The sequence below is a fragment of the Myotis myotis genome, unplaced genomic scaffold (assembly GCF_014108235.1).
Source record: "Myotis myotis isolate mMyoMyo1 unplaced genomic scaffold, mMyoMyo1.p scaffold_m19_p_2, whole genome shotgun sequence".
Classification (NCBI taxonomy): domain Eukaryota; kingdom Metazoa; phylum Chordata; class Mammalia; order Chiroptera; family Vespertilionidae; genus Myotis; species Myotis myotis.
In genome coordinates, this window is record NW_023416324.1 from 92,747,306 (window position 1) to 92,770,978 (window position 23,673).

General features: G+C 47.3%; 1 pseudogene; it reads right to left on the reverse strand.

The window, feature by feature from the left end:
• Positions 1 to 20,519: 20,519 nt before the first annotated feature.
• Positions 20,520 to 22,069, reverse strand: LOC118677663 (annotated as a pseudogene).
• Between the last annotated feature and the right edge of the window lie 1,604 nt (positions 22,070 to 23,673).

A 23,673-nucleotide genomic window follows, 5' to 3' on the forward strand; every position in this document is an offset into this window, starting at 1 on the left:
TCCAGGCCCCCAAAAGCAGCAAAACCAGACAAGTGACACCAAGACTAACATCAGGACCAGCTGCATTGGATAATCACCCCCCTGCCCTAGTGCTGACCAGTCAATCAGTGGAGACCTTGATCCTGAGAAGATATACCTGGAAAGCTGCTGAAAAGTCTATTGAGATCCCCCCCTGGGACCTCCCCTAACATCTCCACCCTTAACACCCTCAGGACAGAGGGCCCAGTGCATCCTCCCTCCCCGGGGGCATGCCCCTGCGTTTCCCTTTCCTCTCCACATTCCCTATTCCCATCATCCCAAGTGTGTCACCTTGATTGACCTTCCTCACTTCTAAGCTCCAAGGGCCCTTCCTTTACTTCTATAACTTGTTTCCTTTTCTTCTATGAATTACATCTACCTGTATGATTTTCCAAATAATTGTTTTCTTATAGTTTGAGTCTTGGCTCTGAATTCTTTCTTAGCCAGAACTCAAGTACAAGGTTGCTGAACCCAGGTCTGACCTCACTGGTCTAACGCCTGGTGCCATTCTTGTCATCCCCAACAGCTCTTCTATGAAGACTCTCACTTAAAGTATGGGGCCCGGTGGGTGGGGTTAGGGCTAGAGAAGCAGAGGAAGGAAGTGAAAGAACACTTCACTTTCATGTCCCACTGGCCAAAGTAGGATGTTGTGATCAGCAAAACCAACTGCTGAAAGCTAAGCTTTGCTGAGACAAAGTGTTTTCATAAAGCGGGTTGAAAAACATATTTTTTAGGGGGTGGAGTGAGGGGAGAGGTAGGTGGTGGGGTAGAATTTAATCATGTTGGTGACTTTGTATCAATATTACTCTAAGTGATTAAAAATATTAACATATTTTATCTTCATTTTAACTCGATGAATTAAGTACTGCTCTTATTATCAATGGAAGTGGGGTATCCCTTTCCCCACTGAGTACTGGGGGTTTAGTCCTTACCATATTTCAAGAAAAAGGATGAGTGATTTTTATTTGTGTAGAATTACATCCCTGGGTTTCCAAAGTCCCATTTCCCTTAATCCAGTCCTGGAAGAAGTACAGCTAGGGATGCAGTAGACCTAAAAGCAAAGCCAGTCTCCAGAGTTTCAATCCATGTTGGAATTGGGTCTGGTTAGCATGAAGCTAGTTGCAGTCCATTGGTCCATTTTGTGGGTGAATGCAGGAGAGCAGGAAATGAGCCAGGCCAGGAGTCAAGTGCAACAGGCCAAGAACCAAGAGCACAGGAGAAACCAAGAGGGCGAACTCCTTTGTTTAGGGACTTAAGCATCTCAAATCTTCCAGCATTTGCAGTGGTCATGCCCATTCTGGCCAATGGCTTGTTCCCAGGTGTGACTGACAGACAAGTACCTTCCCTATGTCACTCAGACTTTACTGGGCTGGGTCTATTCTCTCCCTGTCCAGTCCCTTCCCCCAGCGATCTGTGGGGAACAGACCAGTGGCTCCCTGGGGAGTGTTACTCTGCAGTTTCCTGGCAAAGCTGCACAAATGACATGCCTATAATATTTGGCCTTCCCTTTGCTCCTTTCCTGTTATTAGTAACTAGGTTAATCTCAATGGTATCACTCTTACCCTTATTTTAAAGATAAAGAAACCACAAGAGCACCGCCTGAGGGACAGAGTAGTTAGCAAAGGGACTGACTCAGGCTGCCTGCAAGTTGCAGACGTAGGACCATGACCCCGGGCAGTCTGGCCACAGAGCCAGTGCTCCTAGTTGGACATGAACACAGTGTTACAGGAAGGAGAGCCCAGCCTGTGCCTGTTGGAGATGAGGGGCAGAAGCAGGGGAGAGGGCAGATCGCTAGAGTGGGGCAGATGCACCGAATGGACGGCTGAGGGCAAGGTTGGGCAGAGGGGCTCAGCTCACCTGCAATCTCCAGCCTGGGATTGTTGTGCCCAGATTTCAAGGTTCCAGGACCCCCAGGGAGCCCGTCAGTCCGATGCAAAAGCAAAGAGTCCTTCATTTCGAACTAGTTCGGCTCCCCGACCACACTCACTGATACAACAACGGTAAGCCCAGTGGCCGAGAGAGAGTGAGGCCTGATGGGATTGTGGGTTTTATAGTAAGGGCAGGGGAGGGGACTGTGGGCCCCCCCGATTGGCCAGGCGCGAGTCGGGTCTTGTTACACAGGATGTGGTCATCTCTCTGGCTCGCACATCCCTTGATTGTCATTGGTTAGTTTAAAGAAATCCTGGGCGTGGCCAGCAGGGGCCTGGGCTTTCGGGAAGAAGGCACTCTCCTGAGCACATGGCGGCCGCCCCAAAACTGGAGGACCCAGGGCAAGATGGAGGGCGCAGTTCTAGCACCCCCCCCCCCCCCCCCCCCCCCCCCGCCCAGGGCGAGCTGAGCCTGGGCTCCAGGGGCCAGTCCGGTTGCTGGGGGTCCAGCAGATCGACCAGTTCCAGCCCAGACAGGAAGTCCATGTCCTCCATCTCGTTCCCGGGGGCGCCGGCGATCGCCTCCTCCTCCATCTCCTCGGGCGAGGGCACACGCCCCGCCCTGCCGCCGCTGCTGCCGCCGGGGGCGGCGGGCAGGTGGCAGCCTGCGCCGGGCTCCCACCGTGGGCTGGGGAGTCAGTGCCCAAGGCCGCCAGCAGCGTGGTCAGGCCCCGCGACGACTCGCCCTTTCAGGATCTGGACTGGTCTGCTTGGCCGAGCACCCACATCACTGTGAGCAGGCCAGACAGCCCATTTTGGCAGAAAGACCAGGGGTTAATGACCCTACCTGCCCCCTCAGCTTCTGTGTCAGGAGCAGGGCATCCTCAGGTCCCCACCTGCCTACGGGGAACCCAGGAGGGAGCCAACCTGAGGACCGGCACACACGGCAATGACAGTGTGACCGGCTGCAGAGGCTCAAGTGTGGACAGTCCTGGCTGGGGCCACAAGAAGGGTGTGGCAGTCCAGCAAGACCAGTGAGCATGCTGGAAACCTAGAGGGTAGAGGACGGGTTGAGCTGGAGCTGGATTCAGAACACCCAGGGATGACAAGTGGGCAGTGTCACAGCAGGCCGGGCAGGCCACAGGAGAGCGCTAGGACGGGAGAGCAGGTGGAGGCATAGGAGCGGAGAGTGACCTGGGAAAGCCGGGCACAAGCCAAGCCAGTCCTGAGAAGGCTGCAAGGGGAAGCAGGACAAGCACCAGAGAACAGTTGCCATGCTGGGATCTCAGATGGGGTGCACTTCATCGGGCTCAGTTAGGAGAACTGGGAACTTTGGTATAAGACACAAGGCAAGATGCAGCTACTGAAATTGGGGCCCAGGTTCTGAATGGGGTCCTGCATTCCTGAAATCCCTCAGCCTGACGCTAGGATCTGAGGTTAAACCCTGCCGGGAATGTCAAGGGCAGCTGGGGAAGCCTGGAGGAGCTGTCCTGCGAAGCTGTAGATATTCCCTCAGCTCTCCCCATGGCCGAGTTCCCTCAGCTCTCCCCATGGCTGAGTTTCCAGTGAGCAGACTGAGCACTGGCTGCCTTGTGGGTAGGCAATCAGATCCCTGTTGTCCACATCAGCCCAGAGGCACTCCCAGCTCACACCATCTTCCTGCTTGGTCTCCAGTGTTCACACTCCAACATGGCACACCTGGAGGCCCCAGAACCCACATGGAAATCATCCGCACACCTGGCTCCTCAGGCACAAATAGCACGGCAGTGGGTCACGATGGGCAAGCATGTGTGTGCCCACACGCTAACACGTGCACATATGTAAACACACCCAGACACTCACAAATCACTTCTGGCCAGCATGGGTGACATCATGCTGCCCTTCTCGCCAGAGCTGCCTGGACGGGCCTCTGCCAGGACTGCTGATCCTTTCTCATGACTAAACTAAGTGAGTTGGACTTAAGAATTGTGTTTTGACTTTCTAGCTATAACAGGCAAATACGTCATACCTTCTCAAAACTCTGTTCAATGCATCAGACACGTGGTCAGTCCTGACGCTTCTGCTCACTGATACAGAATCTAGCACTGATGAAAGGGCTCCTTTTATCATAAGGAAGACTGGGTCCCCCCAGGCTGATGCGTTTTATTCATTCCTTTGAAAATAATGATCACACTTTCTAACAGAGAAAGAGACAACGTTAACAGAAACTGGCTGAGCCTAGGGGATGTGACACTTTGCTTATTCCTGTGAAACTACCTGTGAGCCGTTTGGGGAATTCCCGGACTTGGGACTCCCTGCTCTAAGCCCCTTTTGCTACTGACACATTTGTGATCCGATTTCTTCCATCTCTGCCCTCCCCACCCACCTGTTTCACAGGGAAGTCTTTCTTTTACTAATAACTCACTACGAGGTGCTGTCTGATGTTTCCAGACTTTTTTATTTTTGTAAAAAAAAAAAAGTAATTTCAATTCATCAAAATTTTGGCAAACTTTAGAGATATTCTTTTGTGTAATTTCTTCCATCAAGAATGATCTGCTCTCTCCAAAATGTACTTGAGTAAGAAAGGCATTCATGCTGTTTTTCTTATGGAAGTGTGTCCTGCCGCTGGTGGGGGAGAGCAGGGCAGAGGGGAGAGAGGAAGAGGTGCCTGGGAGGTAGGAGAGCCCGAGGAAGGCTCTTCTTCCCTAGTAGTCCGCAGAGTCCGAAACCCACTCTTAAATAGCAACTTGAAGTCTTGAGGTTGATTACATTTAAACGTTTGTTAGGAAGTAATTGTTTGGGATTGAGAAAGAATTTCTCTGTAGAAACAGTATTATCAGTGGGGGATTAACTCTCCAGACAGATGCATGAAAATGTATTTTATCTATCTGTACCTCACTAGGTGTGTCATAAAGGGCATTAGTTGACATCTGCCTTAGTTTCCTCATCTGTAAAATGGGAATGTGCCTGGTCTCACAGAGTTATTGGGAGGATTACATGGATTTCTACATGTAAAGGGCTTACATGACTGGCACATAATTAGCACTACATTTCTAGTTATCATTATTATTTACAGCAGCGGTTCTCAACCTGTAGGTCGTGACCCCTTTGGCAGTCGAATGACCCTTTCACAGGGGTCGCCTAAGACCATCCTGCATATCAGATATTTACATTGCGATTCATAACAGTAGCAACATTACAGTTATGAAGTAGCAACGAAAATAATTTTATGGTTGGGTCACAACATGAGGAACTGTATTTAAAGGGCCAGAAGGTTGAGAACCACTGGTTTATAGTATAATATAGTACAATGGGGCCCCTCTGTCTTTGGAGCCCTAGTGCATTTCAGGAGGGGCTCAGAAGCCTCTGAGTGGTGGGGGTTCCCCTGGAGAATGAGGGCGGAGGGCAGGAACTCCTGGTCTGGGGTCCCAGGGCTGGACCCTTTAGAACAAGATGCTCCATGAGGGCTGGGCAATGTGAGAGTCAGTGTTTGCTGGGTGTGAGCATGGGGGCGGGGTGGGGGGTGGGGTGGAGAGGGGCCACCTGGGAGCAAGAGGGGCACCTGCCAGGGGACTGAAGGAGGGACTGTCTCCTGTGCACTTTGCCCAGGGTGGTCCTCTCCCTGCTTTACAGCCCCGAGGTTAAAGGTTGCATCCAACACAGCAGCGGGCAAGTCCTTTATCTCTGTGGGGTTGGGCTTTGTGGCAGACAGATTTACCCAAGGCCTACTGACAATTATCCGGCACAGAGGCAAAGTCTTCTGGGTCCTCTGAGTCTCGATTGCCGCCCTGGCCTTCTCCTCCCAGTGCCTTGGAGTGAAGAGCATAAAGGAGGCAGGCAGGAAAAAAGAGAAGGTGCCAGCAGGCGTCCTTGGTGCAGGCCAAGGGCTCTGGCAGTGAGGGCCTCGCCGCCCAGAACCAGAACCAGAACCAGAACCGGGGTGGGGACACACACTAAGTGGGGGGCGGGCTCCACCCCACAGGATGGTTGCAGACAGAAGGGGACACTGGGAGCATGGCCACGGGTCTGCGGTTTGTCCCTCCTTCAGAAGGGATCCACCTCGTGTGTTTGCGGAGCCCCCTGAACTACTTTCCTGCCGCCAGCTCCTGTCTTCACACATGTCCTCTGCCCCACAGGTGTTGTTCCTCCGGGCACTGTCTTGGCCATCAGCTCAGGCTTCCCATAACATTCTCTTCACTCTTATTTCAGGTGGTTTACAAAGTGAGCATTATATCATTGTTTCTACATATTTATACGTGTCCTAATACTTTATACTTTTCCACACACTCACACACATCTACTCTACCATCTGCACACATAGCAATTCATACTCAGAAACAATATTTCCCCATTTCAGAAATGGAGTTGGAATCATTTCAAAGTGTTTTGAGTAATAAAGGGTGAGGCCTCTGAGGTAAGGATTTTTTCAAAACTCCTCCCTGTGGCACTATTCATTTCAACCAACAAGTACTTACTGAGCACCTACTATCCACTAGTCACCATCCTGAGTACTGGCAATGCTGAGGTGAACAGACAGACATCCCAATTTCATGGAAGTAGGCATTCTTTCAAATGAAGTGACATTTCCTAAATTATGCAAGCTGGTATTTTACATTTTCTTTGCTCCCACTTCCAACACTGTTAGGTTTTGTTTGCTGCAGGTATTAACAGAGATAAGCAACAAATATTCACAATTTAATATAGTTGTTTCTCATTTCCTGTTACGTCTAGATTTCAAGTATTTCCTAGAGTCAAACTGACTTGCTTTTGAGCAATTGTTTATCATCATGATAAAGAGTCAGATACCTGACTTGGCATAAGGTTGCATGAAATTACTCTATTAAGAAATCAATATTTTAAATATTTTGCTGGATATTTTCTCAAGGCCTTCTTCTTTTCTGGCATCTTAAGGAGTTGTTCCTCCTGTTTTCTCCACTGTCTGATCATACACTCAGTGGGAGGTGGTCCATATTGTCTCTCTGCAGCTCTATTTCCATGCTCTCTTGCAGAGCTGATTACATTCAGTTTGAATTTTGTAGAGTAAGACAATTGCTTACCGGTATTTATCTTTTTATTTTTTGACACCTTTATGGGCCCAGAATGCTCCAGTCCCTGTTGCATCTGCGCACTCTCCACCTCCACCTTCAATTAGGGCTTCAGCTGGCATCAGTAACAATAAGGTTCATGAGGAGGAAGCCTGTTTGACAAGGTAATGGGCAGCTACACACCCCTGTGGCTCCCTCCTCAGCTGACTTCTGTGTATAAGACGCCCCTCAATTTTTGTCTACTGACTTTAGAAAAAATAGCATCTTATACATGGAAAAACACAGTATGAGGGAGATTTGTTACAGGTTGAATTGTGTCCCCTACAAGATACGTTGAAGTCCTAACCCATAGGGGATGCTTGATTTAGACCGGAGTTTTTGAACTTTGGCAATATTGACATTTTTGACTATATCCACTTTTGCTTTGGGGGCTGTGCTGTGCATTGTGGGATGTTCAGCAATATCCCTGGCAGCACCCACTATATTCCAATAGTGCCACTCCTCAGTTATGATAACCAAACCTGTCTCTAGATATTGCTAACTGCCCCCTGAGGGGGAATATTGCCCCCAGTTGAAAACCAATGATTTAAATACTCAATCAGGAGGTTGATACTTGATGTGTGTTTATAATAAAGTTTTTTGTTATGAACAGAAACACTCTTAACCCAGCTTAATCCGGACAAAGAAGGCAAAGTCATTAAGAGTTGAATTGTATCCCCCAAAGATAGGTTGAAGTCCTGATCCAGGTACCTGTGAGTGTGAACTTATTTAGAAACTAGAGGCCTGGTGCACAACTTCGTGTATAGGTGGGGTTTCTCTGGGTGGCTTGAGAAGATCAGGCCCCAGTTTGTGCCCCCAGCCTCGCAGCCCCACAGCCCTGCCTGGCACCCCGCCTTGGCCTGGCACCACCCCCTCACCTGCTCCACTATCCCACCTGCAGGGTGATAGATCGGGGTCAGGTTCCCCACCAGATTCCCTCAGGGCCTGGGAGCTGGGCGATGGCCCTGTGCACCTCCCCCTACTCCGCTCCCCTGACTGCTGCTGGTCATCATCTGCGGCTCCTGCTCATACCCGCCTTGACCTGGTGCTGCCCACTCACCTGCTCCACCATCCTACCACGGTCCTGCTCTCATTGGGGCCCATCTGGGCCAGCAGCACCTTCACTGCTGCCCACTGCCAGTGCTGTGTCGCTGACGCCCACCATGTTTCACACCGCCTCCTGGTGGTCAGCGCACATGATAGTGTGCAGTTGAACTCCCAGTTGAATGACCACCTAAGGGGACAATTTGCATATTAGGCTTTAATTATATAAGACTAGTAGCCCGGTGCACGAAATTTGTGCACTAGGGTGGGTGGGGGGGAAGGGCCCCTCAGTCTGGCCTTCACCCTCTCCAATCTGAGACCCCTCAGGGAATGTCCAACTACCTGTTTGTGACCACACTTTTAACAGATAATAGCTCCATTGTTGGTTCTTTCTTATGCTTAAAACCATTGGAATTTTGGGGGGACACCCTGTATATCTCTAGTCAGTGGTGAAAGAAACCAACAGCAGATTTGGAACCCCCAGACAGGGAACCTCACTCACTCCCCGCATGTCTCCCCACTTCACTTTCTACCTTCGTGGGCAGCAGGAGAATCAACGTTTTCTCTCATTAATTTGGAAAAGCACGTCCTGTCATCCGCTGCCTGGCAGGAGTGCGCTAGGCCCCAAGCAAGCGAGGCTCAGTCAGGGCAGCCTTCGCTCATGGGTGCTGGCACCCAAAGTGCACATTCCTCCTCTACAGTCACCCCGGCTATCCCACTGTTTCACTGAGAGGATGTAATTCCTCTCCACCTCTGGGTTCTTGATCTTGAATGTTGACTGAAGGCACCTTAGTGAGGGCCGCCTGCACCCAACAGGTGTGTCTGCCTGCATCTGCTCCTGCCTCAGCACCTGCATTAACCCCCCAGAGGTGATCTCATAGCTGCACTGGCCTCCATGGGAACAGGGCATCACCACTCTGCCCTCTCACTGTCATCTCACAGGCGCCCACCCTCAGCACCCAGAACACCCAGACACTCTCCAAAGGACTTGAGCGCATCAGAGGGGATGTGTGCACATCCTGTGGGGGTGTTAGGCATGCTGGCTTGATGGAAGTGCAGTGGAGAGGCGGGGGGAACTTGTGCACACCTTGGTTTGGCAACTGTTGCAGGCGTGGGAGGGTGACAGTGTGCTGGGGGATGTTCGCATGCCAGGGGGAGGATGTGCACACCGGAGGCCTCTGGCTTTGCAGATCCGCAAACACCCGTGGTGAGGCCAGGAGGACGTCAGTCTGGCTCACCACGGTGGCTGTCCCTGGGATCCTGCACCTTCTGGGCCAGGAGGCGGATCTTGCGCAGCCACTCCTGGGCACTGATGGCCTGCAGGCGCTACTTCAGCTCAGCCTGCAGGCTCTGCTTGGCGCTCTCACAGCTGTCACCACCGCCATGTGGGGAGTACAGGCGCCCTCCGCCGGCCTGCCTCCCCTGTCCAGAGGCTCTCTGCACTGCTCACCTGCCCAGAGTGACTGGGGATGGGCGGAAGCCAGGCGTCCTGCACTTACCAACCCCAGCCGATCTGCCCCTGTGCGAGCTGCCGCCCCGCCCACCAGGTCATGGATCCGGGTTCCAGACCGCAGACAGCCTCAAGCACTGACCCCCGCCCGCCAGGTCACAGATCCGGTCCTGGACCGCAGACAGCCTTGCCTGCTGCCGCCTGCTTTCAGTATGCAAATTAGCCGCCATCTTGTTGCTTCAGGCTGGGGGTCCCTACTGGGGTGCCTGGCCAGCTGTTTTTAGGCTGCCTGCACCCCCTTCAGGTTGGGGGTTCCCACTGGGGTGCCTGGCCAGTCTGGGTGAGGGGCTGAGGGCCGTTTTCAGGCTGGCGGGTGACTGAAGCTCCCAACTAATCCTTTTTTCCTTTTTCTTTTTTATTCTGGGATTTATTTACCTTCTATGGCTGTCACTGGAACTGAGAGCTGGCTGCAGCTCTGAGGCCTGGCTGCAGCTCTGAGACCTCAGCTGCTGAAAGCAGGGATCTGGGTTTGTTTGGGTTCTATAATTGAAACACTGTTGCGATCCTGCTGGCTGAAGCCCGGCCGAAAGCAGGTTTCTGGGTTTTGTTTAACTTCTATAATTGCAACATAGTTGCTTAGAGTGCAAGCTCAGAGGCTGGCAGCGGCAGGCAGGGAACCTTGGCTTCCTCCATCACTGGAGCAAGCAAGCCTCTGGTTCGCTTCAGCTTCCTGGCTGCCGGCCGCCATCTTGGTTGGCAATTAATTTGCATATTGCCCTGATTAGCCAATGGGAAGCGTGTCAGAGCTACGGTTAATTACCATGTTTGTCTATTATTATATAGGATAGGGTATTTGTAGTGTAATTAAGATGAGGTCATACTGCAGCAGGGTGGACCCTCCACTTTAATATGCATGCACTTTAATATGCATGCAGCCACTTGAGGGCTGCCACTCAGAAGTGTGACACGCCCAGGTTACTCATCCCAGGTGGTGATGGACAAGCCTGCTGAGGCCCCATGACTCAGAGCCATGATGAGCAGTTCTTGCTCGATGACCTGGAACTGAGTCCTAATGAGAGTGTGGCAGTGGGTCCAGAAAATTCTGCAACCCCTTTCCCACCCACCAAAGTATATAGTAGTTATGTAAATAAGTAGGTAACCTATATACATTTAAAGAAATCAGCATTATACAAATATATAAGGACACATGTTCCCAGATGGAAGTATGACCCTATAATCCTGACATATTAGCAAAGGAGCAAACATGTGGATGTTTCAATCTACATGAGAGCTGTTGTTCTCAAGGGTTGTCTTATGAGGCTGTGCACTTGGTCTGTTGGTTGTTCAGAGTGACTCAGGAGTCCCTCCTTCTGAAATTGCCTTTAGAAGCAGTTTATGAAATTTTTGAGATGTATGGTCATATTGCTCACATGGCATTCTAGAGCTTGTTGGTCTCCTCATTCCTGGGACACAGCTCCATGAGTTTCAATTACTTAAAAATAAAATCGACCTTCCAAGAGTGATGATTTGTCATCCATGAGGAGAACCAAAAGATATGTCATTGAATATTTTGAGAGCCCTGAGGATGTTTGTATCCTTTCAGCAAATACCCACTTAGGGAGCATTACAGGTCGGTATAAGGGTGCTGGTGCAGCAGAAAGGAGTGGAAGCTGGAATTACCCCTAAATAAGAACTGTTCAGTGACCTTTTGTACATTCATATGATAAAATATTCCTAAGGAATTTAAATTTAAGTTTTAGAAAAAGATGATAAGACATTGAAAGTGTCATCCCAATTCTATCAAAACAAATATTGAAAGAATATGCCTCAATACTGAGTGATTCTAATGTTTTTCTTTAGACTTTTTTGTATTTATAAATTTTCTACAATGAATATATATTCTTTTGTCATTAAAAATAAAATTAGCCCTGACTGGTTTGGCTCAGTGGATAGAGCGTCGGCCTGTGGACTGAAGGGTCCCAGGTTCGATTCCGATCAAGGGCATGTACCTCGGTTGTGGGCACATCCCCAGTAGGGGGTGTGCAGGAGGCAGCTGATTGATGTTTCTCTCTCATCAATGTTTCTAGCTCTCTATCCCTCTCCCTTCCTCTCTATAATAAATCAATAAAATATATTTAAAAAAAATTAATCAGGTCAATTAAGGTATATGCAAAAATTTAACCCATTTTTAGCATGCAGTCCTATGAGTGTTGACAAATGTAGACAGTCATGTGCCCACTTCTACAATCAAGACATAGAACATTTCTATCACCCCAAAGAATTGCTTTGTGCCTCTTTATAGTCAATCCTCTCTCCCTCTGAGACTTTTAGAGACTATTTTCAAAATTAGGCACTACTTTTTACAAGAATCTGCACCAACAAAAGCAATAAACTCCTGCAAGAAACCTGCAATGTCTTCCCACTGGGGGATGGGCTGTATTTGTGAGCAGCCTGCACAACTGCACTTTTCAAGTTTAGCATTCTTATTCCAACGGCATGACAAATAATATATCTATTTTTAATCATTAGCAACAGCCACAGGCAAATTAAAACGCAACCAAAATACTGTATTTCAGAAGAGAGTACATGTTAAATGGCTTATCCCTCACAAACAGCTCGTCATTGACACTGGTAATCAGGCACATCCCTAATCACAGGGAACGCGAGAAGTGAGAGGCCTGTAATGAGAGAGAAGAATCAGCCAAACCTGGCAGCCAGCTCCCTGGTGCTGCCCTACAGGCTGCCACGTGCTTGAGGGTAATTCTATTTAAGGACTGGCTGGAAGAACAGCACTCCTGACCCACATTTTAGGAACTCCTCGCCTGCATTCAAAACTCAGCACAAATGTCCGGCCCACCCTGCCTTGGGTTGTTTCTCTTTGTCCTCATCCTCCCACCTCAGGACCATGTATCACATCAGACCCGGCCTGGTTCCCAGCCAGAGCCTGGACACAGTGTGTACACCTGCTGCTGCCTGGAGTGCCCTCCCTCCCTCAGCCATAGAAACCCTGCTCTTCTTCAGACACCAGCCTTCCCTGGTGCCCCAGCTAGAATCCACCACTCCCTCTGCTCAGCTTCCTCTGTCACATAATCAGGCAAAAGTTTTCCACAAGGACCAGAAACCCAACTCAGACTAACTTGTGCCAAAAAGGGAAAATGACTGGTCTGGAAGCCAAACTGTGGGAAAAGCAGGGATGCTGGAAAGCAGAGATTTGACTAAGGTCGTAGTTTTCCCAGTTTATCTCAGGGGGTTGTCAGCCTCAGAGTCCCAAACTCCATGCAGTGAAAGAGCACGTGGTGGCTGCGCTTCGGCTCTAGTCCACAGCATCACACGCAGGAGGGAGGGCGCTGCCCTCCCAGCAGCAGCTTCACAAGTCCCAGGAAGGGCCCTGGGGCCCACCCGGTGGTGGCTTGGTGGCCGAGAGCAGGAGGCACTCAAATTGGGTGGGGCTAGGGCCCGGACACCTGTGTTCGGCAGCTCCCCTCCAACCACATGATGTGGCAGGGGCAGGAGGAGGGTCATGCATTTGCAGAATCAGGAAGGTGTGGTGGGAAAACAGAACACTGGCAGCCAAAAACAGGACAGGTCTGCTGCTAAGAATAGATCACATTTGACTTATTTGGATACACACTGAACCCCTGCTTTCCATAGGGACTGAGGACTCGTTAAGGGCAAACTGGTCTTCCTGTCACTCCAGAGCAGGGCTCTGCCAAGCTTAGGCCCAGGAGACTCCGATAATGTTTGTTGAGCTGAATGCTCGTTAATGGGAGTATTTTGCACTGATGATGTCATGTGAGTCGTTCATGACATTTGTAAGATCTGGATCTTTGCACATTCTCACTAAACTGTGGAGGTTACCCGGATGCTAACAATGAAAATGTACCTCAGGGCCCTCTTTCCCCCAGAGCGGACTTAATCTATCTCAATTCTCAATTATGTTAAAGGAATAAAGCGAAGATTTAGTGTCACCTAGCTGCTACCTTGTCAAATTTTTGTCTATTAAAGAGTAAATTATCTGACAGTACTCTTATTTTGGATTAGTAAGGTCATTATAACGAATACAAAAACCCCCTTTTAGATTTTAACTTGCCAGATTCAATATTGCTATATTTTATACCATGTAAGTGGTTGGCCTCTTTTTTATTCCTATGGAAACATTAGAGAAAGTAGTTAACAATATTCCAATAAACTTTTAACGCAAAAAAGAAGTGTTTATTTTAGACATATTTTCCCAAGCTCTCCGGAACAAAAAGTCATTCACATGAATACAGGGGTGTTTTTGAAAAACATATAAATAGTTTGCCCTGCTGGGCACCAGGAGATGCTAGACGTGGCGCATACTCAGGGCCTACGGAGTGTGGGAAAGAGGTGGCCCAAGGCTCCAGCCATAACTGGGTGTTGTCATATCCTGCCCTACAGACCCCATCTGCTGAATTTTATCAGGCTCTGTCTCCTCACCTTTATTCCCACTGTCAGCACCGTAGTCTAGGCCTGCATTATCTCTCCCTAGACCAGGAATTGGCACATGTTTTCTGTAAAGGGCCAAATTAAATATTTCAGGCTTTGTGGACATATAGTCTCTGTTCCAGCTACGCAGCACTGCCATGGTAACAGCAGCCATGGACAGCATGTCAGTGAGTCACTGGCTGTGTTCCAACAAACCCCAGGCTGTGGCCTGGGTTTGGCCAAAGTATCCTTTAACCACTTCATCCAGAGGCCAGTGTCTGGTACCTAAGAAACATTCAATAAAAGTTTGATGAAAGAATGAATGAGTCCCCTCGTCCAGGCAGGCGTACCTATGATGTCATGCTATGACTGAGCTGCCAAATATTATTTCCAATTTCATGGACCTAAGGTAGAAGACTTAGAGCTCTTTTTGGATTTATTAAAAATTAGAAATCCATTCTCCTTCTACCAACACAATCTACATGTTCATTTATTGTTCTATGTATACTTGCTTTGGAAACATAGACTCCAGCAGCTCCTATTGTAAGCATTTTAAAACCGTTGCGCTTGGTGGCAAGTTTGATCCAGGCTGAAACAAGAGGTGTTTTGTTTTTCTGACATAGGTGAATGATGAAAAGATCTGCTAGCTGACAGAAAGAACATCTCATTGTTAAACTTTCTGTTGGTCAGACGAGTTTTGCATATCTTTAGGATTAATCATTCTCGGAAGAAATTCCTCACCTTGTTACTCAAAGGCTTTGCTTCAGCTGTCCATTTTTAGGAAGAAGGGTTGCCATGGGTCGCATTGCTTCCCTCTGCCCCAACATAACTCCACGCTGGGGTGGGGGTGCCCCTGGGGACTGGCATGAAGGCATTGTGTCCTATGCTGAGTGGGTACAGCCAGGACCAGATGAACTTCTGTGTCAGAATAAGGTTTAGGTAAATTATCTCCCAGCCCTATTAGCAAAATCTTCCAAGGCTGTGCTTTTGAGAAACTTTCAGAGGATCACGGAGCCAAAATACCACCCAAACAGTCACAGCAGGTTTGGGGCTAGAACCCTGTGCACTCCCAGGCGTCAGTGAGATGCTGGGGCAAGCTTCCACCAGCTCAGGAGAGACCACTGTGCACCCCTCTGCCCAGTGCCTCACAGTGGAGCTCGAAATCAGGGTGGTGGGAGTATCTGCACAATGGATATGGGTGTACAATACAAATCAGGCCTTTGTCCCTGGGAAGGCCTATTGTTTAACCCTTTTCAGTGCAACACTAACTCTCTTGTAAAGTCAATTTTTCTCATCCTCCTGAACTGGGATATATTACAAGACAGAGCAACTGACCAACCAGTGCATTATTTCTAACATTGTGAGGTTCAGAAAGACCAATATTACTTGATTCCTGCCTTGAAGGAGTTTGAGAGATAAAGCATGGACATATGAAAAGTAACTAATCAAAGTGACCTTGTATAAGTTTCTTAATCTCTCTGCATCTCAGTTTTCTCATCTGTAAAATGGCCATAAAAATACTTGCAAAAGAGATGAGGATTAACTTAAATCATGTATATAATGCATCTAGCATGTAGCAAGGGCGATCATACGTACTTAATAAAACTGGCTATTATTACTTTTATTATTATTCATTAACTGAAGAAGAAAGAGGTTGGAGATGAGGAGAGTAACAGGAAGTTAAGATTTGAGGCAAGTAAGCCTGTGGCAGTAATTTCAATCTAGAGACCACAAAACAGTTAAAGGGCCAGTGTCAGATATCTGGTCTACCATCAAGGCGCAAGTAGTATAAGAACCTGAACAAGGGGAGGCTCGGTTCTGCTCTTGGCTCCCCCAGCACTTTTGCCTGTGGCTTCAGGCTTGAATCAGAGTCTCATCTATCACAGGACTCAAAATAGTGTCAGGAGAGAAACAGCTGCTACCAAAACCTACTCAGCTTGCCCCACACCGAGGTCTCAGGAACCTCCACGGCATAGGGTTGTGCAAAGGAAAGAGGCAGCAATATGTGGAGGGACAATGAATTGGTGTCTGAGAGAGCAGAAAAGAGTCACCTGTCTGCTGGGAGGGTTCTGAGCTGCTGCCCCTCCACTGGGTTTTGGAGGGGAAGCTCCCACTATGGTAAGTGGGTCACCATGAACATTTTGAGCAACCACAAGGCAGATAAGAGCTAAGCTCTTGTTTCCTTTCAGAAAGTAGAAAATATTACTTCATGTGTGGTTTTGGGGGATGATTTTAATGATTTAATTAAACTGTATACCTCCCTCACCATTGGAATTTCAAATATATAAAGAAAAAATGTTTTGATTTTTTACACAGTAGTGTTTAGAGATGTATCTGTTTATATGCTCAAAATAGGTGGTGGATGGGCAGGTTGCTAACAAGGGGCTTCTTTCAGACAGTACCACCCATGGTCACCACTGATGTGGGTTATTGTAGCAGTCAGTATTTTTTTAAGCAACAGAAACCAGTTTTGCCAGTTTAAGCAAAATGGGAATTGATTACAAAGTTATTAACTAGCTCAGAGCCCTCTTGGAAGGATGGAGACCCAGGCTTGGAAGGAACTCCTTGCCCCACTCAATCCAAATAACACCACAGCAGGGCCACTCCTGACGCCGGGCACACAGGGCCCCATGCTGCCTCCTTCACCAGCATGGATTCTGCACCTTTGCTCTTTCTTCACACCACTGGCTTTGACTCGAGGTTTGCCGTGGGTGCGTGCGACCGGTGGAGCCCAGGCGACAGACGCCTTCTGAACTGTGCAGGAAGCTGGGAAAGTGAGAAATTGGCATAATCAGTTCTTGTGCTGAGAGATGAGCTCTGCCATGTAAGGTAGGGGATGACAAAAACAACAGGAAAGGGTTCAGAGCAATAAGAATACTTTTGGCTACAGTAGTAGTGCATATCCAACTAAAGGTGGTTTAAACTTTATTTGAGAAACTTATTTCATCTGCCCTACAATTCGAGCAGAATTGAGAAATCCAGAAGCAAGTGGTGTCAAATTTGGTAAATGCAGCCACAAGAATGCTAGTAAAGCCAAGTGCTTTCCATCTTTCTGCTCCACCATCCACAGAGCCCTGATTTTCATCTTTAGGCTTAGCTCATTATGGTTATGAGATGATGGCCACAATCCTAGACATCACATCTTCACACAAGCAAGTCCCAAGAATAACAAGTGGCATTTCTCTTTATTGGAGAGAAAAACGCTCATGAGAAGCTATATAGGAAGATCCCCTGGTGTCTCATTGGCCAAGATTGGGACATACACTCATGTCCTTGCTACAGAGGAGACTGGGAACCTGAGTTCCTGACATTTTTAGCCTTTGTAGTGCATGTAGATTCTACCAAGAAAAAAGGAGAACAGGGGAATAGCCACTGGGTAGACAACCAGCCAGGCCTATCATTGCCACCATCCTTGGAAATGTTGGAGGGCTACCAGGCTGATCCTATGCAGTGGGATTGCCATTGGCTTTCCCCCTGCATGAAAACTCCAGTCTTCCAGCATCATCTGCCCATTGGCTCTGTTGGGAAGGATGCTGAAGTTCTGTCTGGGCTCAGCAGGAAAGAATGATATCAGCAATTAGTGATGTCTGCCACGGGAATGGGAGCAGGAAGTGTCAGCACATTGGCCACAGCTTGCCATACCTCGTCTGGGAAGGGACTGGCCTGCTTTATCAACTCTCTTCATTTCTTTGCAAAGGATTTCAATCTGCTTTTGAAGAGCTGGGCACACCGACATCTTTTCAGTGGGGACAGCGGTGAGCTTGTGTGGTGTCACTCACACACACACACACACACACACACACACACACACACACCCTCCACTCTGGTTGCTCTCTCCTGATGTCCAGGCTGTTTCAGTGCCACATGGTTCCAAATGAAATGATTAGAATGAATCTTTGGCATGGGAATACGTGCTTGGCGGTACCAGGACTGGCTGGGGGAGATCAACTGTATTGTGGTAGCATCTAATGTTTTCTTCCTTAAATGTTTATCTCACTTGTGGTGGCCACTTTGAGGGAATTTGGTGTAAATTTTGCTCCTGCTATCCAGGGATACTTGGTTCAAATCTCTGTATTCCAGGGTAAGAAGTAGCTAACTCATTTGGCCTTCCTTAGTGCATAACTGCAAAGAAGACATTAACAATACACACTACACCAACCACAACTGGTGTCGTCGCTAATGATAAGTAACACAACAGAGTAAACTTTACAGTTTACAAAACACCTTCCACACATGTTATTGCTTAAAGTTTCAAGAGTGGCAACAGTCGTGTGACTCAGTCAGTGTGGTAATAACAGTAGCTAACTTTTATTAAGTTCTTACAACCTTCTAATCACTGTGCCAAATATTTCCCTGTATATAGTCTTCCATTAATTTAATCCTTGCCACAATATTCTGAGGAGGTACTCTTGTGTTTCCTGTTTGTCAGATGAGGACATTGAAGCCCACAGACTTTAACTTCCCCAAAATCCCATAACTTGTAAGTGGTAGACCCTGAATTCAAACTGTGCGATCTAAACTTTTACTCCTCCTTTTCTAGTGCTCTTTTTAAAATATATGTTTTTATTGATTCTGAGAGAGAGAGGAAAGGAGAGGGAGGAGAGAAACATCGATAAGCTGCCTCCTGCACGCCCCCTACTGGGAATTAAGCCCACAACCCTGTCATGTGCCCTGACCGGGCATTGGACGGGCAACCTCTCTCTGCACCTCGCTCAACCAACTGAGCCACACTGTCCAGGGCTCTCGTGCTCTTTATTATTACTATTTTTACTTTACCATCACTGTTATTCCCATTTGGGGGCTGAGGAAACTGTTGTCTATGATGATTGGCAGTGATTCATCCAAGGCCACCCAGCTGGTAGAGGGTAGACCCACCCAAGGCTTCTTAATCCATCACCCCAAGGCCCGAAGACAGATGATTGCTGTTACTAAGGGTAGAGTTTTAGCTTTTAGAAAAGTTATGGATTGTAATATCATATGATTGTGTAATTGCCTAATTCATCAGATGTGATTCAAACTGAATTCCAGGTAGCACAGGGCCACCTTAATTAGAATCTTCGTTCAATTACTTAACCTCTCTGAGCCTCGGGCTCTCTATTTGGGAAATACAAACTATTTTATAGAATTTTGGGGAGGATTAAATGAGAGAATCTTAGGAACTACCTCCATAACCCCTGACACTTAAATATGCTGGCCATCCTTTGTCATCTCCACATGTCTGTCTTCTTTTTCCTGTTTCCAAAAGGAATGTACTTCCTCTATGGTAATCAGGGAAACTTCAGGAAGGTGTGCCCTGGTTATGGGTTTTTCCACAGGCAGTGACCAGAAGCCTTGGCCCTTCCACTGTTGTGTACCAAATGCATCCATAAGGGCTTTGGCCTTTCAAAACAAAGATGGATTTTGTTAGATGCCCAAGTCTTCTTTCAGACAGTAGATATCAGGTCTGAGCCAACAATTTCCTCTGTGTTTGCAAGCAAGATGGCTTCTTTATTAAAAAGTCTATCTTTATTGTTGAAAGTATTACAGATGTCCCCTTCGTTGTTGTTTTGTGCAAGATGGCTTCTTACGTGTCAGAGGATCTCAAACCCAGGACTTTGCGTGGTGGGCAAAGAAAAAAAGACTAAGTGTCCACCAGTGGTTAACAGGTAGTCAACATTTGTTCATTTATTCTCTTGAAAGTGCATCATGAAACTTTCAAATGACAGCTAAGATTTAGTCATGCCTTATGCCAAACTGCTGGTGACTTAGAAAAGTGCCCCTGATAGTCACCTGCAAATCGCAGTGTGGGCCCTCCACTGAGTGAGTTAGATGCTAAAGTAATTCCCACCTAGACACTAAGGGTCCTCATAGCCTGGTATACAGTAGGTGTCCAGTAAATGCTGATGTTGGATGTTACAGACATCATGGGATAGATGGTCTCCACTTCCTCAAAATGAAGACAATGTGGGAAGGCTATTCCCAGGCCTTAAGACACCACGTTTGCAAAAATAAGTGCTGCTTCCTCTGGGTTTTTGGCAAAAATATTCCCCCTCAAGTGATTCAGCAAACACATAAAGAGGAAAACTGGATAAAGGAAGTGAGCTTCTTGGGTGACATCAGCGCCGGCCACCCACAGCCAGAGAAGGGACTGTCCGCGGGCTCCAGGCCAGCCACAGGCACGATGACAACAATGCCACCTCAGCTTCACACCCACAGTCTCCTGTCCTGGGTTCAAGAAGGAAGTGGCACCAGAAGTCAAAAAACCTATTTTAGGTTTTCTTTTTTGACTGTACAAGATGATAAGCTTGAAACAAAATTTCCCTCCAGTCTACAACAGCCTTAGGTAATTAGTAATAATTTTCCTTTCAAAATTCTATAGACTTCACATAAAGCTGAGACAAGCATGTTTTTGTGTGTGTTTGTTTTCAAATGACTTAGATTTAATACCGGAAGCAAACTAAATGGAAAGCTTACAATAGTGAAGAATTACATGTCAGTGCCTTTTGCAAACTGAGCTGAGACAGAAAGGGACTGGGGCTGCCCTTCAACCTGATCCTTTCCAAACAAAGACATCCACAGTGTCCCTGGACATCTGGCTCAGGCGAAGGGGAGACTGTTGGACCTGTGTGTTGAGATCACCTTGCCCACCACTCACTTCTGGCCAACACCAGGAGCCCCGCATTGCTGGCCGTGGTCATTACCCTTCTTTTGGTGGCCTGAGACAATGTCATTAATCTGCAGCAGCAGAACTGCAGTCTCCATTGCTGTCTTATATGTTTGCAGTTTTATAGCCAATGGCTCCCAAATGCCCAGTTCTTTCATGTCCACCAAAGTACCTGTTTCACCATTTACACCCCAGGTCTCACAGTTCGCCTGGGTATGCTTGCCCCGAAGGGAGTTAAGTAGACGAATGGTACTGGCTCCACAGTTCTGGGTAAGGGTTCAAGGGATGACCTCCAGGGCCTGGGTGACAGCCCTGTATTGTCATTGCTCCACACCAGTCATGGCCTTGGATTTTTCTGTCAAGGTAGGGGCCACAGCCATCTCCCGGAGGAGAAAGGTACAAGCCTTGGGGTCTTTACACTCAGTGATAAATGTAAAGTACTCATCTCCAATTTTCTTGATTTCCAACAGTCTTGATCCTATTCCAACATCACCTTCTCTCAGTTCTTATGGTCGGCTGACTATTTGGGCCCCATAGGCTCAAGCGATGTGATTATTGTCTGCCTTCCGGACTCTGAGGATGGCTGTGATATTGGCCTGCATGAGGTAGTGCTGAGCTAAATCTGAGATACCCTTTTCAGTGATGACCACATCGGGCTTCATATGGATAATGTCCTCACAGACCTGCTGGTTGTATTCTTCTTCCATTTGGAGGATTCAGGTGAAGTCTTCCTCTCGCATGATCTCAATGTCAGTCTGGCTTTCTCCTTTCTTGTATTCCAGAGAAGAATCCAGCAGCACAACGCGAGTGTTCTTGATATAGCGCTGCATTTGTGAATGGGTCACATCTTTGTTAATCATAACTCCACATAAAACACACCAGTCTTCAATAATACCCCCAGGTATCTTTTCCACCTTTGCATATTTCTTGATATCAATCTCCTTCTGGCTATTCTCCTCAAACTGTGCAGTTTTGACAGCATTCAGGGCAATGCTACAAGCCAAAGGGGACCATGGACTGATTGCTTTGGTAATAATGGAGCTGTTGATACTGTTCAGCATCATATCTCGGTTATTGGTGTCGTCGGGAGTACTGATTTTCTTTAGGGTGTTGATCATATCATTCAGTGCCTTTCGATAAACACTGATCACCAACCACCATTGGGTGCATCTGCTGCTCTAGGAAGCTCAGCCACCGAGAGCATCTCCCCCGCAAGAATAATTACTGATGCGGTCCCATTCCAACCTCTTCATCCTGTCCGGCTAATTTCAATCATGGACTTGGCTGCTGGATGCTGAACTTGGATCTCTTGAAGAATTGCATTGTCATCATTAGTCATCACAATGCCTCTCATTGTGTCCAAAAGCATCTTTATCACAGACTTGGGTCCCAAACATGTTTGGATGATATCTGCAATAGTCTTGGAGGCATTGATGTTTCCAGATTGAAATTTTCTTCCAGATTCACGCTTTATGTTCTGACTAAGCACAAGCACAGGATGGTGGCCCATCATGGCAGCGTGATGCAGAGCCTGGTACCCAGAGCAGAGGCAGCAGGCAGAAGCTTCTGGGAAGGAAACCTCCAGGCATGTTTAATAGCAGTTTGTAGGGCAGATGAAAACAACCATTTACAAAGGACCTACTATGTGCCGGCATAATGCAAAATGATTTTGCAGTTATTTTCCTTACCCTCACAACATTACTAGTAAGATATAGGGATGTCACATAAGGCATCAAATTTGGAAAAGTAACAGAGTTGAGTTCAAATCTAGATTTAAAATAAAATATTAGGCTTAGATAAGCAATATTCAAATGAATTAGGAAGAAAGATAAAATGAAATGCTGAATGGATTAGCACATTTGCATTATTTGTATAATCCATAAATATAAATATGATGAGCACATATGTTTGTGTTTTCACTTACTGATCTGCAGTCTGTAGCTCGTGTGTTTTGGGTTGCTTTTGTTCTCCACTAGTAGAAATAAGTTTGTACCCAGATATCTACAGTCTTTCATCTGGTTCTTCCTGTAACCACCAGGATGTCTGCCATAACCTTTACCACCCAGTGTTTCCCAAACAGGTACCTTGAAGAGTCGCTGTCAACCGGGTACTACAAAGTGGGGCCCTAAAATGTCTGCCATGTACAAATTCGAAGTTTAAGCATAATTAAACAGATTTATTTAACACAAGACTTTTCTACTTTTGGAGTCTTTTATTTGCTAACACATATTATGAATTTTCAAGGGGCATGATATAACATTTCCCAAACCCAGTTGACCCCACATATTTTTTCCTTTCTTTCCTCCTCCTCTTCCTTCCTCTTCTCTTCTTCCTCCTCTTCTTCCTCCTCCTCCTCCCCCTCCTCCTTCTCCTCCTCTTCCTCTTCCTCCTTATTTTACCACATTTACTTATATCTCCAGAAAGAATATGGAGTACAGTTGAGGAAAACTATGACCAAATAAATTTGTTTTTTTCGATGTCAGTCCTTAGATGCCATTTCTGCCCAGGCCCCTTGTATACAATTCCAAGCTTGTTCTTGACTCCTGCCAATGTTTCCCTCTGGGACTGATAACTCAATTAATTCAGCCTCTGAGAGTTCTAGACTGGTGCTACCTCTGAAGCTATAGCCACTCCGCAAATGTTAAACAATAATATCTTTAAAACAGAGCACTTTTAAAATTTCAACTTTCTCTCACCCACATACCATGCCATAGTCAGCCATTTACCTGCTGATTTTTCATTGAGAGTAGGGACCATGTCTCACTCACCTTCTTGTCTCCTTTGTTAATCCACTCGTGTCTGTTGAAATAATCCTCAGGCAGATGCCCACCCAACTCTCCAGGTAGGCAAAGCAGGTACTTCTGTCTCCAACTGACCATCAATGAAACAGGCACACAGAGCTGGATCTCTGAGTGAGGAAGCAGCACAGCCAGGATCAGCTCATGACTTGGATCATTCTCCTAGAGGCAGGCTGGTACAGGGTTCTAAATTGTCACTGCATGACGTTCTAGACAGAAAAAAAATTCAAGACTGAGACTTAGAAAATGACCAAATGGGTCTGTAACTCCATGAACACAAATACAAAATATTCATGTAGGAGGAACACACAACCCCCCCTACCTCACAAAACCCTGAATAGTT